This window comes from Corythoichthys intestinalis, chromosome 1, assembly GCF_030265065.1.
Source record: "Corythoichthys intestinalis isolate RoL2023-P3 chromosome 1, ASM3026506v1, whole genome shotgun sequence".
NCBI lineage: Eukaryota > Metazoa > Chordata > Actinopteri > Syngnathiformes > Syngnathidae > Corythoichthys > Corythoichthys intestinalis.
This window is the reverse complement of record NC_080395.1, coordinates 46169992-46182503: the sequence shown is the minus strand read 5'-3', so window position 1 is coordinate 46182503 and position 12512 is coordinate 46169992. Positions and strand designations below refer to the sequence as shown.

Sequence of the window (12512 nt, the reverse complement as noted above, 5' to 3'; positions counted from 1 at the left end):
TACCTTTGTGTTTTGCAGTCAAAAGTTGCAATTGTAGCCATTTTTTTCCTCTTGTTCCACTGTATTAAAAAATAGACTGAAACAACAACAATAACAATAATGAATACATTATCAGTGTTTGTTAGGTGTTAGTAAAGTTTTGTGCTTGTACGCTACGTTCACTTATATCCTGTGCATTTTCTGGGGCTAAGGCCCACCTGTTCTTAAAACCTAGTGCCGCCCCTGCCGAAGCCCACGATTTTTGAGCTTTTGTTATCTGACTATCTGAGAAAAAGAACCTTGGTCCGTTTAAAACAGCCTAAACAGTGCTAGAGTGAAAGCACCCTAAGATTAAAAATGATTTGAATTTGAATATCCACTAGATCCAGTCTGTATGACCTAATTTTTTGCTTCCGTTTTTGAAAGTCATTTTTTATTTGCCCCAATTTACTTGTCATTTAAGAGCTGATGAAGGCAAAATAATGTGTTGCGCTCTAATTTCTTTCAGGGTATTCGTATTTGTAGTTTGCCCTTGATTTCATTGAGGAGACTTTTAATGAGTCCCTTGAGGTTTTTGTCCATTTTTATCAAGCAACATCTTTTGAATCCAAACTATCAAACCACAGGATCTTTTTTTGTCCCGTTCAACAACACAAAAAGCTGAGGAAGTTAAACGTGAGGTATTGTGATGTCGAAGTGTCAGCACATCATTTGTGGTGAGAGCCGTTTTCCTGAAGGGCAAGCTTTCGTTGCAACCGGTTGTATGTTTTCTTTGAATTGTTCTCTCCCTTTGATTGAAGGTGTGCGGATCAATACGCTCAATGGTGCAGTGATTGGCTCGAGAGGAAATGTTGGCGGAGGTGTTGAAATTTAATGTTATCTGTTTGAGGAAAGAATGTATTGGCCCAATGTAATTGACTAAAATAAATGCAGTGGGTGAGGGAGAACGGGTCAAATACTACGTACTCCTGTGGAACACGAGCTGAGTTGTTTCGTAAAGCAGGTTACTTTTACTCTACTATTGATAAACTAGTAAATGTAAAGACTATATATTCTAATTGCTCACTAGTTAGTCTACTTCCCAGGTGCAAGATTAATGTTGATTTCAACTCAATGGCTGCCTTTGTCAGCGGTAGATGTCCAATCCATTTAGATTCTGGGAGCTTGGCAGTGAATGTTAAAATGTAGCACTTACCCTTCCCTGTCAAACTTTAGTCGTTCCTGTTTTCTCTCTTGTACATTTGTCACTGTCCCATTGAGTTAAAATGTTGCACTCACTGCGTGCTGTCATACCCTTTTCTTTCCTGTCCTCCCTCTTGGATGTTTATCACCATCAAAAACACTGAATCAATTAAAATTTAAGGTATGTGTATTGCTGTCATTGGTAGCAAATACACTGCTGGCCAAAAGTATTGGCCCCCCTGCAATTTTGTCGGATAATGCTCAATTTCTCCCCAAAAATGATTGCAATTACAAATGCTTTGGTAGTAATATCTTCATTTATTTTGCTTGCAATGAAAAAACACAAAAGAGGGGAAAAAAAGACAAACATGATCATTTTACACAAAACACCAAAAGTGAGCCGGACAAAAGTATTGGCACCCTCAGCCTAATACTTGGTAACACAACAAGTAAACAAAGTAGACAAAGTAACTGCGAACAACCTCTTCCGGTATCCTTCAACGAGTTTCTTACAATGCTCTACTGGAATTTTAGACCATTCTTCTTTGGCCAACTGCTCCAGGTCTCTGAGATTTGGTGGGTGCCTTCTCCAAACTGCCACTTTCAGATCTCTCCACAGATGTTCCATGGGATTCAGGTCTGGACTCATTGCTGGCCACTTTAGAAGTCTCCAGTGCTTTCTTTCAAACCATTTTCTGGTGCTATTTGAAGTGTGTTTTGGGTCATTGTCCTGTTGGAAGACCCATGACTTCTGAGGGAGACTCAGCTTTCTCACACTGGGCCCTACATTATGCTGCAAAATTTGTTGGTAGTCTTCAGATTTCATAATGCCATGCACACGGTCAAGCAGTCCAGTGCCAGAGGCAGCAAAGCAACACCAAAACATCAAGGAACCTCCGCCATGTTTGACTACGGGGACCGTGTTCTTTTCTTTGAAGGCCCCCCCCAGTAAACTCTACAGGGTGACCCAAAAAAAAGTTTACACTCAGTTGACTGCTTGTTTAAAAGCCATTGAAACATATCTAAATAGGTTGTCATGCTTAAGTGATTCTTTAAGGTCACTCAATGCAGCTGGCAATCTCTCGTCTCTACAATTCCTGTGCTTCTGCTGAAAATGAAGAAAACTTTAGCTGTACCTGAATTGCTGCGTGCCGGTCTGACACCTACTGAGATTGCAGCAAATCTGAGAATATCCAGATGTGCAGTCTACAAAGTTAAAAAGAATCTGAAAGATACTGGAACAGCCTCACGAAAACCTGGGCCTGGAAGTGCCGGTCTGTGCGGACCAAAAAGTTGATTGACAAGGTGATATGTGGCCACCCCAGAGTTCTGTGGCAGCCTTGGAGAGGTCCATTGTTAGATCTTGGGAAAAGATGACAGCATCCTACATAAAGAAGACCTGTCAAGCGTTCCGCAGGCACCTGGAGGCTGTTGTGACACTTAAGGGAGGACACATTGAAAAATAGAGTGTACTGTACATGTTCTTTACAATGATGTATAATTTGTGATTAAATTCTAATTCTAAGATGAATAAACATGGAATTTAAGTTGTATTATGGCAGTGTAAACTTTTTTTTGGGTCACCCTGTATGTTGATGCATTTTCCCAAAAAGCTCTACTTTTGTCTCATCTGTCCAGAGAACATTCTTCCAAAATGTTTTTGGCTTCTCAGGTAAGTTTCAGCAAATTCCAGCCTGGCTTTTTTATGTCTCTGTGTCTGAAGTGGGGTCTTCCTAGGTATCCTACCATAGAGTCGTTTTTCATTCAGACGCTGACGGATAGTACGGGTTGACACTGTTGTGTCTGTACTGTACCCTCGGACTGCAGGACAGCTTGAACTTGTTTGGATGTTAGCCGAGGTTTTTTGTTCACCATCCGCACAATCTTTCGTTGAAATCTCTCGTCAATTTTTTTTTTCCGTCCACATCTAGGGAGGTTAGCCACAGTGCCATGGGCTTTACATTTATTGATGACACTGCGCACGGTAGACACAGGACCATTCAGGTCTCTGGAGATGGACTTGTAGCCTTGAGATTGCCCATGCTTCCGCATTTTTTTCTTCTCAAGTCCTCAGACAGTTCTTTGGTCTTTTTTTCTTTTTCTTGTGTGCTCAATGTGGTACACACAAGGACACAGGACAGAGGTTGAGTCAACTTTAATCCATTTAACTGGCTGCAAGTTGGATTTAGTTATTGCCACCAGCTGCTATGTGCCACAGGTAAGTAACATGTGCTGTTATTTACACGAATTAGAGAAGCATCACATGATTTTTCAAAGGGTGCCAATACTTTTGTCTGGCCTATTGTTGGAGTTTTGTGTAACATGATGATGTTTTTTTTTTTCCATTCTTTTGTGTTTTCTCATTGCAAGGCAAATAAATGAAGATATTACTACCAAAGCATTTGTAATTACAATCATTTCCAGAGAGAAATTGAGCATTATCTGACAGAGTTACAGGGGTGCCAATACTTTTGGCCAGCGGTGTAAGTTAAGGTTGAGTAAGAAAATAGTGCTTTCAGGTTAGTGGCTTTTTGTGTACACTCCTCAACATACTTTGAGTGTCGCCTTCTGCTTTTCAAAAACATCTTTTCACTTTCTGATGGCGAAACAATGAGATGTATAATTAGCTCCAAAGCCTCCGCTGTGTTGCAAAAATGTGAACCGCACAGCGCTTATCACCGCAGAGCAGACAATAGCGCACGACTGTCGACTTTTACTCTCTGTCTGTTTGAAAGAGCGGCCAGTCGGACTGAAAAGCGTTTCTGGCGAGTCGCTGACGGCGGCCGCTGCCCTCACTAGAACACTTCCAAAATATTGCCTCACAGCTGGACCCGCCATGTTTTGTCAGAAAAGTGCGAATGCTTGCAGAGAGCAGGGTTAGAAAAACAGCACACAGATAGCCACAGGCGATTATTGTTATTTTATTATGTTTAAGAGAAAATTCTGCCTATGAGTTTTAGCAGCACATAGCAGTGGTGTGATGTGATCACTCCAGCATAACACTGAGGAGTCACAAGACCCTAAAGCAATAATGGATTTCACTACTTAGTACTGCACTTGGTTTGCTGCCTAATCGGCATGAAGCAACACCTAATGCCGGGGCTGAATTAAGAGTTTGGAAAAATAAGGATGTAAGGTCCAATACTCTATATGTCCATTATGTGAATATTCCATAATATGTCCAAATATCAGCTTATTTGCTGTTATTGATGCCGATAGACGTCCAATCCATTTGAACTGGGATGTTTGGAAGTGATGAATGCAGTCCCTCTTAGTTAAAATAGATTGGATGTCTATCGTCATTAATGGGAGAAGATGAGTTGAGTTCCTGCACTTTATTAAATGTCAATTCCACCATCTAAAAACAAATAACGGGGAACATAGATATTATTTGAGTTTGGTATGACAGCTTTTTTTTTTTTTAACTAATCTAACAAATCTTCAAGTCTGGAATCTGAAACTGATCTTAGTTTTTAGGTACGTGTATATATGCATACATACATACGATACATACGTATGGCGGAAAACACAGACAAGGCTGAAAAAGCAGTTTCTGCTCTTGCACCACTCTGTAAAATAAACTGCTGTATTTTAAGCCCAAATAACTGTTGTGTTTAATAGAACAATATGTCTATATGCTGCCATAGCAGTTTCGTGGCACATTAAGCCCCATAGCTATTTTTAATTTGTCCGTTTTACCCTGGAGACCCCTGTTTAAAGACACTGCACAACTGCTTTTTTTTCAACCCAGCCATAAAAAGAAGGTACAGTAAGTAATTATATTTATTATTTGAAATGTCTATCATTTTTAGCTTAGAATCATTAATTGATGTCTAATACTTAGTTAAAAAAAAAAAAAAAAAAAAGACTATAAAATTAATCAATTGCATATATTTTACACTTTTAAACAAATTACTTCACAATGAAAAAAAAGTGTCTCTAAATAGGTCACGAATATACAGTATATCTCATAACTATCGCTTAATTGTATTTTTTTTATGTTACTGTCGCATTTTCTCTGATATTTTAGATGATAAATAATCTATCCAAACAAAGACAAATTGAAAAAAAAAAAAAAAAAAACTACGTTTAAAAGGGTAATTATTTGAAAAAGAATATCTCAGCCACTCATTGATGTTTGCGATTTCTGCATTTTGACCCTTGTTATATTACTGTGTTTCACCCATAAAATTCCCCAAAAGTCCGGCTGTAGCCATTCATAGCTTTGTCTTGACACTCGGTGAGACATGCGGCACAGAGTTTTTGGATCGAAACTAGGTAAGTATGCGATAATATCTCGTTAAACTCATGGTGTCTTTAATTATGCTTTCTCATGCGCTCACCTCAAGTTAGGGTTTAAACTTTTTATCTTTTTGTTTAAATGCCCTCCTGTTAAAAAATTTTCTTCCCCCAGAAAATTGAGATTTTAAGCTTTCCAATGATGAATCACACACGCATATAGGGTGATTTTGAAATTTGGCCAAATTGGGGTTTTCCGCAGGATATACTGTAGGTGTGTGTGTTTGAATACTGCATTGTGTCGGTACTAAACAGACACAACGTGTGCTTTTTGAACCATGTGGTTTTTAAATTGAAGTGGCTTGTTCATGCATTTTTAAATTTTTTTTTTTTTGACAAACAAACTTCATATTTTCCATTAATTCTTTTTAAGTGTGTTTTCTTTAAATATTTTGCATGATGACGTTGCCATTGGGATGCGTTAAAAGTCTACCGACTGGATGGATGGAGGTGGGATATTTACAGTTTCATATGCTACAGGGCACTATGCTAGAGCTTCGCATAGCCATTTTCAACCAGCCCCCAGAGGACTATATATTGCCAACAAAGACTCCGTGTGATACTTGATGCCATTACGTAAGAACAGTTTAAGTTTACCCGTGGGGGTTTTTGGCAGATCTTAAAGGGAACCTCGGACTTATAGACTTGTAGGCTCTAATAAGCCGCAATTGTTCTCTTTTACTAAAATATGTTATTAGTAACACATAAGATATTGCCATTGATTTAAAAATCTATCACATTTAGTACATGTTTTAACCTAAAGAGGATGCCATGTTTAATGGACGCTTGGGGTGATGATTGTCATTACCACTGGACGAATACTAGGTTATTGCAATTCCTTCTACGCAGCGAGACGTCCAACATATTTGCTCATCGGTTAAAAGCGGCGAGTGCTTACTATTTGTGTTTGTATTGAGTCTTTTATTACATTTTCGTTGCCGCAAAATTCCTTTTGCATGTATTTCCCTTTCATACTTTTTTTTGTGGTAGGTTTAAAGCAGATTGTTGATCTGTTGACAACATTAGTCACGTAGCATATTTAAACCTTACAAAAACTTACAAACTTACAAAATATGTGAAGACCTCTATAACTGTAAATAGAAATAAATAAATAGAATTTATCGGGCCAAATTTGCTGCAGTTTCATGAATGAAATCATTTCTTCGAAATCATTCTCTGCTTTCTTGAAAAACAGAATTGTAAAAAACGCAACAGAAGCATTCAGCAGTTGTTCCGTTTCCTCTCCAATCCAGCAGAGACGTCCCCGAGCAAATACCGGCCGAGTTCTTCAGGGAGATTTTGTAATGACTTCGCTCCAGCACTGTATCACCTCCTTGAAATGGATGGAATCTATTTTTATGCTAAGCATTTGCATTCTGGAGGAATTTGTGAATATTTGATGGCTCCGGCTGTCTCAACAGGAGGACCCACAGACAGCTGGAGGATGCTGGCAAACCGCTTCAGGCATCAAATGCTCTTTCATGTGCCACCTAAATCTGTTGTGTGCTGGTAATACTGTTCATTTCATCCAGTCGGGGACTGAGGAGCAAGATAAATATTAGAGTTAATGCAAATCTAACACGTTTTGGAATGTCAAACAAAAAATGTCTATTCATTAGGGTAGGTTATGCTCATCATTAACATACTTTTTTCAGTGTGAGCAATGTAAATGTGTCCGATTTTTTCCCTTGCTTACAAAATCTTCTGCTTAATATAGAGCAAATGATATTTTAGAAACAATTCCCCAGCAAATGGTTGTCGTGGCAACTGGATGCATTTATTTTTCAAACAAAAGTAGTGGGCTAACCTTAACTTGCCACAAATATAGGAAGCGAAAATGATTTTGTCATCCACACATGATGTCACAGAGCAGCACACACAAGAGAAACTAAAGATTCAACTCTGCTGAGTGGCGAGATGAGTTGTTACCCCCGATTGCATCATCTGGATTATAGAAAGGTCTACAAGGTGAAACCAACAAAGTAGTAGGCACAGGAAAAGGCTAGATACCAGGGTGACGCTAAAAAATTCATATGAAAGGATTTCTTCAGGCTACCTTGGCATGTTGTAATGTTGTAACATCTTTACAACATCTGCTGTCAAAAACCACTCAGAGGCACTTTATTATAAAAAGGAATCAAAGGCTGTGTAAAACCAATCCGACACGTTTTACACAATTAACTGTATTCAAATTTCAAAAGAAAAATATTTAAAAGTGAGTACATCCCTCGCATTACTGCAGATATTTAAGTATACCTTTTCATGGGACAACACTGACAAAATGACACTTTGACACAATGAAAAGTAGTCTGTGTGCAGCTTACATAATAGAGTTAATTAATTTTCCCCTCAAAGTAACTGAAAATATAGCCATTAATATCTAAACCCCTGGCAACAAAAGTAAGTACACTCCTATGAAAAAATGTACATCCCTAAATGTCCAAATTGAGTACTGTTTGTCATTTTCCCCTCCAAAATGTCATGTGACTCGTTACAGGTAGCAAGAAATTCCACAAATGAACCCTGATAAGGCATACCTGGTTAGTTTTATAGCATTTCTGGCAGTTCTTTTTAAGAAACTACAATATGAAACACTTTTTTAGTTATTTCATTTTCTTTTGTTAACTACAGTGATATTTCTACATACGATTTTAATTTGTTGCGGCACCTGGTTTGTAAGTCGAAATGGTTGTACGTTGAGTGGGATTTTCCTATAAGAATATATTATAATTCGATAAATTCATACGCTAATTCTTTCATAAACACTGCAGGTACAATTCCAAATAACAATTTTACCATTTACCATATAACGAATCGGGTTTTAATGTGGCGGTTGTGTTTTGCATGCTGTTCCTGAACGCACCGCATGATTGACGAGAAAGTGAAAGAGGTACGGAAGAGTGGGGAGTTTTTATTTTCTCTTTTCATGTTCTGTTATTGTTGGCATCGACTACGAAGACAGTAGTTGTGTTGTGTTGCACAAGTTCTGAAATAAATGATTAAAAACCTGACGAAGCTGGCGACTTCCTTGCTGATGTTACAACAATAATAATTGTCACCTTATTTTATGATGACTGGCGAACAGATGTTGGAGGAGAACCGTCGACATCGTAGACGTATGCTCATATTTTTCTATCATTTCCATCTTAATTTCAATGATAAGCGTCACCTTTTTCCTTTTTTCACCACCTGCACTAACCTTCTCGGACCCATGTTGATTTCTTTCACAAGAAAATCCGCCGTGCTGCCGTCTTGCAGGAAAACAATAAAATTGCGACGCTGTTGTAAATCGGCGTATTTCGAGCATGTCGTCATCTGTTGAGACAAATGACGAGTCAAATTTTACGTTGAATGTCAAAAGGATTGCATGTTGATGCGTTCGTATGTCAATGTACAACTGCACATAATTTCTCATGTTCATTCAAAGTTTTAAATCCTTGAATGACAATACCATTCCATTTAACGCAATCTTCAATTAAGCTACCAGTCAAAATGAATTGAACGCGTATCGCTGTCAACAGCAGCCAATGAGTTAATGTTGGCATTGAAATTATTTTCTTGCCAAGAAAAAACAAGATAACCACTTATAGGAAATCTAACAGAACAGCTTATGCACAACATTTGATCAAAACACCTATGAATTTTAAGAACATCATTTCGGCAGAAGTCTGTGTAATAACAAGCTTAAGAGCAGAAGGCAACTTGAGTGAGAGGAATTTAAAGTGAACTTCACATCCGCGAGTCTTTACCTACATCTAGGCTGTCCTGAAGAAAAGGACGTTTTATGGCCGACGGTGCTTTGGGAAATAAAAAGTAGGCCATGAGGACTGTAATCATTAGCGTGGGCGGGGACAGATCACACACTAGTGAACTCTACATGAACTTTTAATCACTTTTTAGCACGAGCAATATTATCCTTTCAGATGGTGCGGGAAAAAAATCTATGGCAAGAGCTATTTTATAACCTGCCAGATTGATTGTTCCATATATCAGCTACAAATATATTCAGCATATCAGTCTGGGAAAGATCCAATCGAGACCTGTTTCGTGGGAGGAACCTTCAAAAAATACACGGCTGCTGATTGAACGATGGCTCTTCTCGTCACACTCGGGAAAATATCATTTCCTTCAAAAAAGCTTTTAGTGAAGCTCTTTCTTTTAATGAGAAGATTAAGTGTATTCCAGGCAAACCTTGGGAAATTCACATATCTACAATAAACGCTTTGTATTCCGTCATAGATTTCAAGTAGAGAGTCGCTTCCTGGTCACATCTGCAGCTCCTGCTTCTTCCCCCTCATTGGCTCGGCATCACAAGGCGACCAATCCACATTAAGCCACATACAGTATAGAACGTATTGGTGACATTTACGGACCAGTAAAAACATTGTTTCCTGTTAGAAAAAACGGATTCTTTTAAGGAGGAAATTAAGTGGATTTCTGACAAAACTTCAGATATTGAACTATCTACAGTGGGGAAAAATAAGTATTTAGTCAACCACCAATTGTGTAAGTTCTCCTATTTGAAAAGATTAGAGAGACCTGTAATTGTCAACATGGGTAAACCTCAACCATGACAGACAGAATGTGGGAAAAAAAAAACAGAAAATCACATTGTTTGATTTTTAAAGAATTCATTTCCAAATTAGAGTGGAAAATAAGTATTTGGTCACCTACAAACAAGCAAGATTTCTGGCTGTCAAAGAGGTCTAACTTTTTCTAACGAGGTCTACCGAGGCTCCACTCGTTACCTGTATTAATGGCACCTGTTTTAACTCATTATCGGTATAAAAGACACATGTCCACAAACTCAGTCAGTCACACTCCAAACTCCACTATGACCAACACCAAAGAGCTATCGAAGGACACCAGAGACAAAATTGTAGACCTGCACCAGGCTGAGACGACTGAATCTGCAATAGGTAAAACGCTTGGTGTAAAGAAATCAACTGTGGTAGCAATTATTAGAAAATGGAATACATACAAGACCACTGATAATCTCCCTCGATCTGGGGCTCCGTGCAAGATCTCACCCCATGGCGTCAAAATGATAACATGAATGGTGAGCAAAAATCCCAGAACCACACGGGGGGACCTAGTGAATGACCTACAGAGAGCTGGGACGACAGTAACAAAGGTTACTATCAGTAACACAATGCGCCGCAAGGGACTCCAATCCTGCACTGCGAGACATGTCCCCCTGCTGAAGAAAGTACACGTCCAGGCCCATCTGCGGTTCGCTAGAGAGCATTTGGATGATCCAGAAGAGGACTGGGAGAATGTGTTATGGTCAGATGAAACCAAAATAGAACTTTTTGGAAGAAACAATTGCATCTGAAGAACACCATACCCACTGTGAAGCATGGAGGTGGAAACATCATGCTTTGGGGCTGCTTTTCTGCAAAGGGACCAGGACGACTGATATGTGTAAAGGAAAGAATGAATAGGGCCATGTATCGAGAGATTTTGAGTGAAAATCTCCTTCCATCAGCAAGGGCATTGAAGATGAGACGTGGCTGGGTCTTTCAGCATTACAATGATCCCAAACACACAGCCAGGGCAAAAAAGGAGTGGCTTCGTACGAAGCATTTCAAGGTCCTAGAGTGGCCTAGCCAGTCTCCAGATCTCAACCCCATAGAAAATCTGTGGCGGCAGTTGAAAGTCCGTGTTGCCCAACAACAGCCCCAAAACATCACTGCTCTAGAGGAGATCTGCATGGACGAATAGGCCAAAATACCAGCAACAGTGTGTGAAAAGCTTGTGAAGAGTTACAGAAAACGTTTGGCCTCCGTTATTGCAAACAAAGGGTATATAACAAAGTATTGAGATGAACTTTTGGTATTGACCAAATACTTATTTTCCACCATGATTTGCAAATCAATTCTGCACATTTTTCTGTTTTTCTTTCCACATTCTGTCTCTCATGGTTGAGGTTTACCCATGTTGACAATTACAGGCCTCTCTAATATTTTCAAGTGAGAACTTGCACAATTAGTGGTTGACTAAATACTTATTTGCCCCACTGTACAAGAACTGCTTTGCACTCCGACATTGTATTCAACCAGATAGTTGTTTCCTGGTCAAGTCTGCAGCTCCCGCCTTTTTCTCCTGATTGGCTTGAACATCAGATGCTTGCAAGGCTAGCTATTTTACTTATTGGCTGCCACTGACAGCAATAGATTTCTGATCCATTCGGACTGGGAGGGTTGGTAGTACAGTTTATATGTATTTAAGTGCAACATAGAATTGTTTGACGATGTACATTTAGAACTGAACTGACTATGGCTCAGGTTCTTTAACTTACTGTTAGGGGAATGGAAAGCATAATGTAAAACATAAGAGACAGCCACAAAAAAAGCTTTTAAATAGAGCGTAAAGATCGAGCTGATCATCATCCCAACGTCCATATCAATGTTTACTTGTGGATTTGCAAGGCCGTGGCTCATCACTGCTTGGCTGCACTTTCACTTTTATCGCACTCACTGATGAATTCATAATGAGGCAAGGATGGAAGCGCGCACTTGGATAGAAAATCTCAATCATGAGTAGCTTTGATAAATATTGTTTCTTGGGCCACAGTAAATCATTGCTGCCCTGTCTGGCCTCACCTTCTAATCCACCCCCCACCAGCCCACCTCCATCATAACCCCATATCTGGTAGTGCTGACTCATTGAATGTGAAGGATACACAGTATAAAAATGACAGCTAAAGCCCACTGACTGAAACAGGAAGTATATGATCAGAGGAGAAGGTGCAATTTGACTTTTTTATGCCTTGAATATTGTGAGATAAAATAAGGGAAAGCGGTTGCTCAGCAGGTTACCTCATTAGGTCAATTATGCTTAAGGGATTAACTTCACAGGCTGACAGCTTCATACATTGACTGCCTATTATTGATTCATCATGCCTGCCTAGCTTGTATATACGATCCAAGTAGGTGGCAACAGTCTTTCTTTTAAATACACCACGGTGGTAAAAGTCTTGTCGAAATCACATAAATTTTCCTTACATGATGGCAATCTAGGTATGCTTTACTATAAATCCAATACGCAAA

The 12512-nt window shown here is 39.2% G+C and overlaps 1 protein-coding gene across 2 annotated transcripts in view; it reads right to left on the bottom strand.

Moving 5' to 3' along the window:
* The window catches only part of galnt18b (UDP-N-acetyl-alpha-D-galactosamine:polypeptide N-acetylgalactosaminyltransferase 18b), a 121692-nt gene that overhangs the window by 85214 nt on the left and 23966 nt on the right, over positions 1 to 12512 (bottom strand). The window contains exon 1 of one of the 2 annotated variants that reach the window (XM_057834216.1): positions 8660 to 9746. The exons of the other annotated variant lie outside the window; for it this stretch is intronic. The gene's annotated coding sequence lies outside the window, so the exon portion shown is untranslated. Of the gene's footprint in view, positions 1 to 8659; positions 9747 to 12512 lie in introns of those variants that run through there. 2 annotated transcript variants of the gene reach the window in all.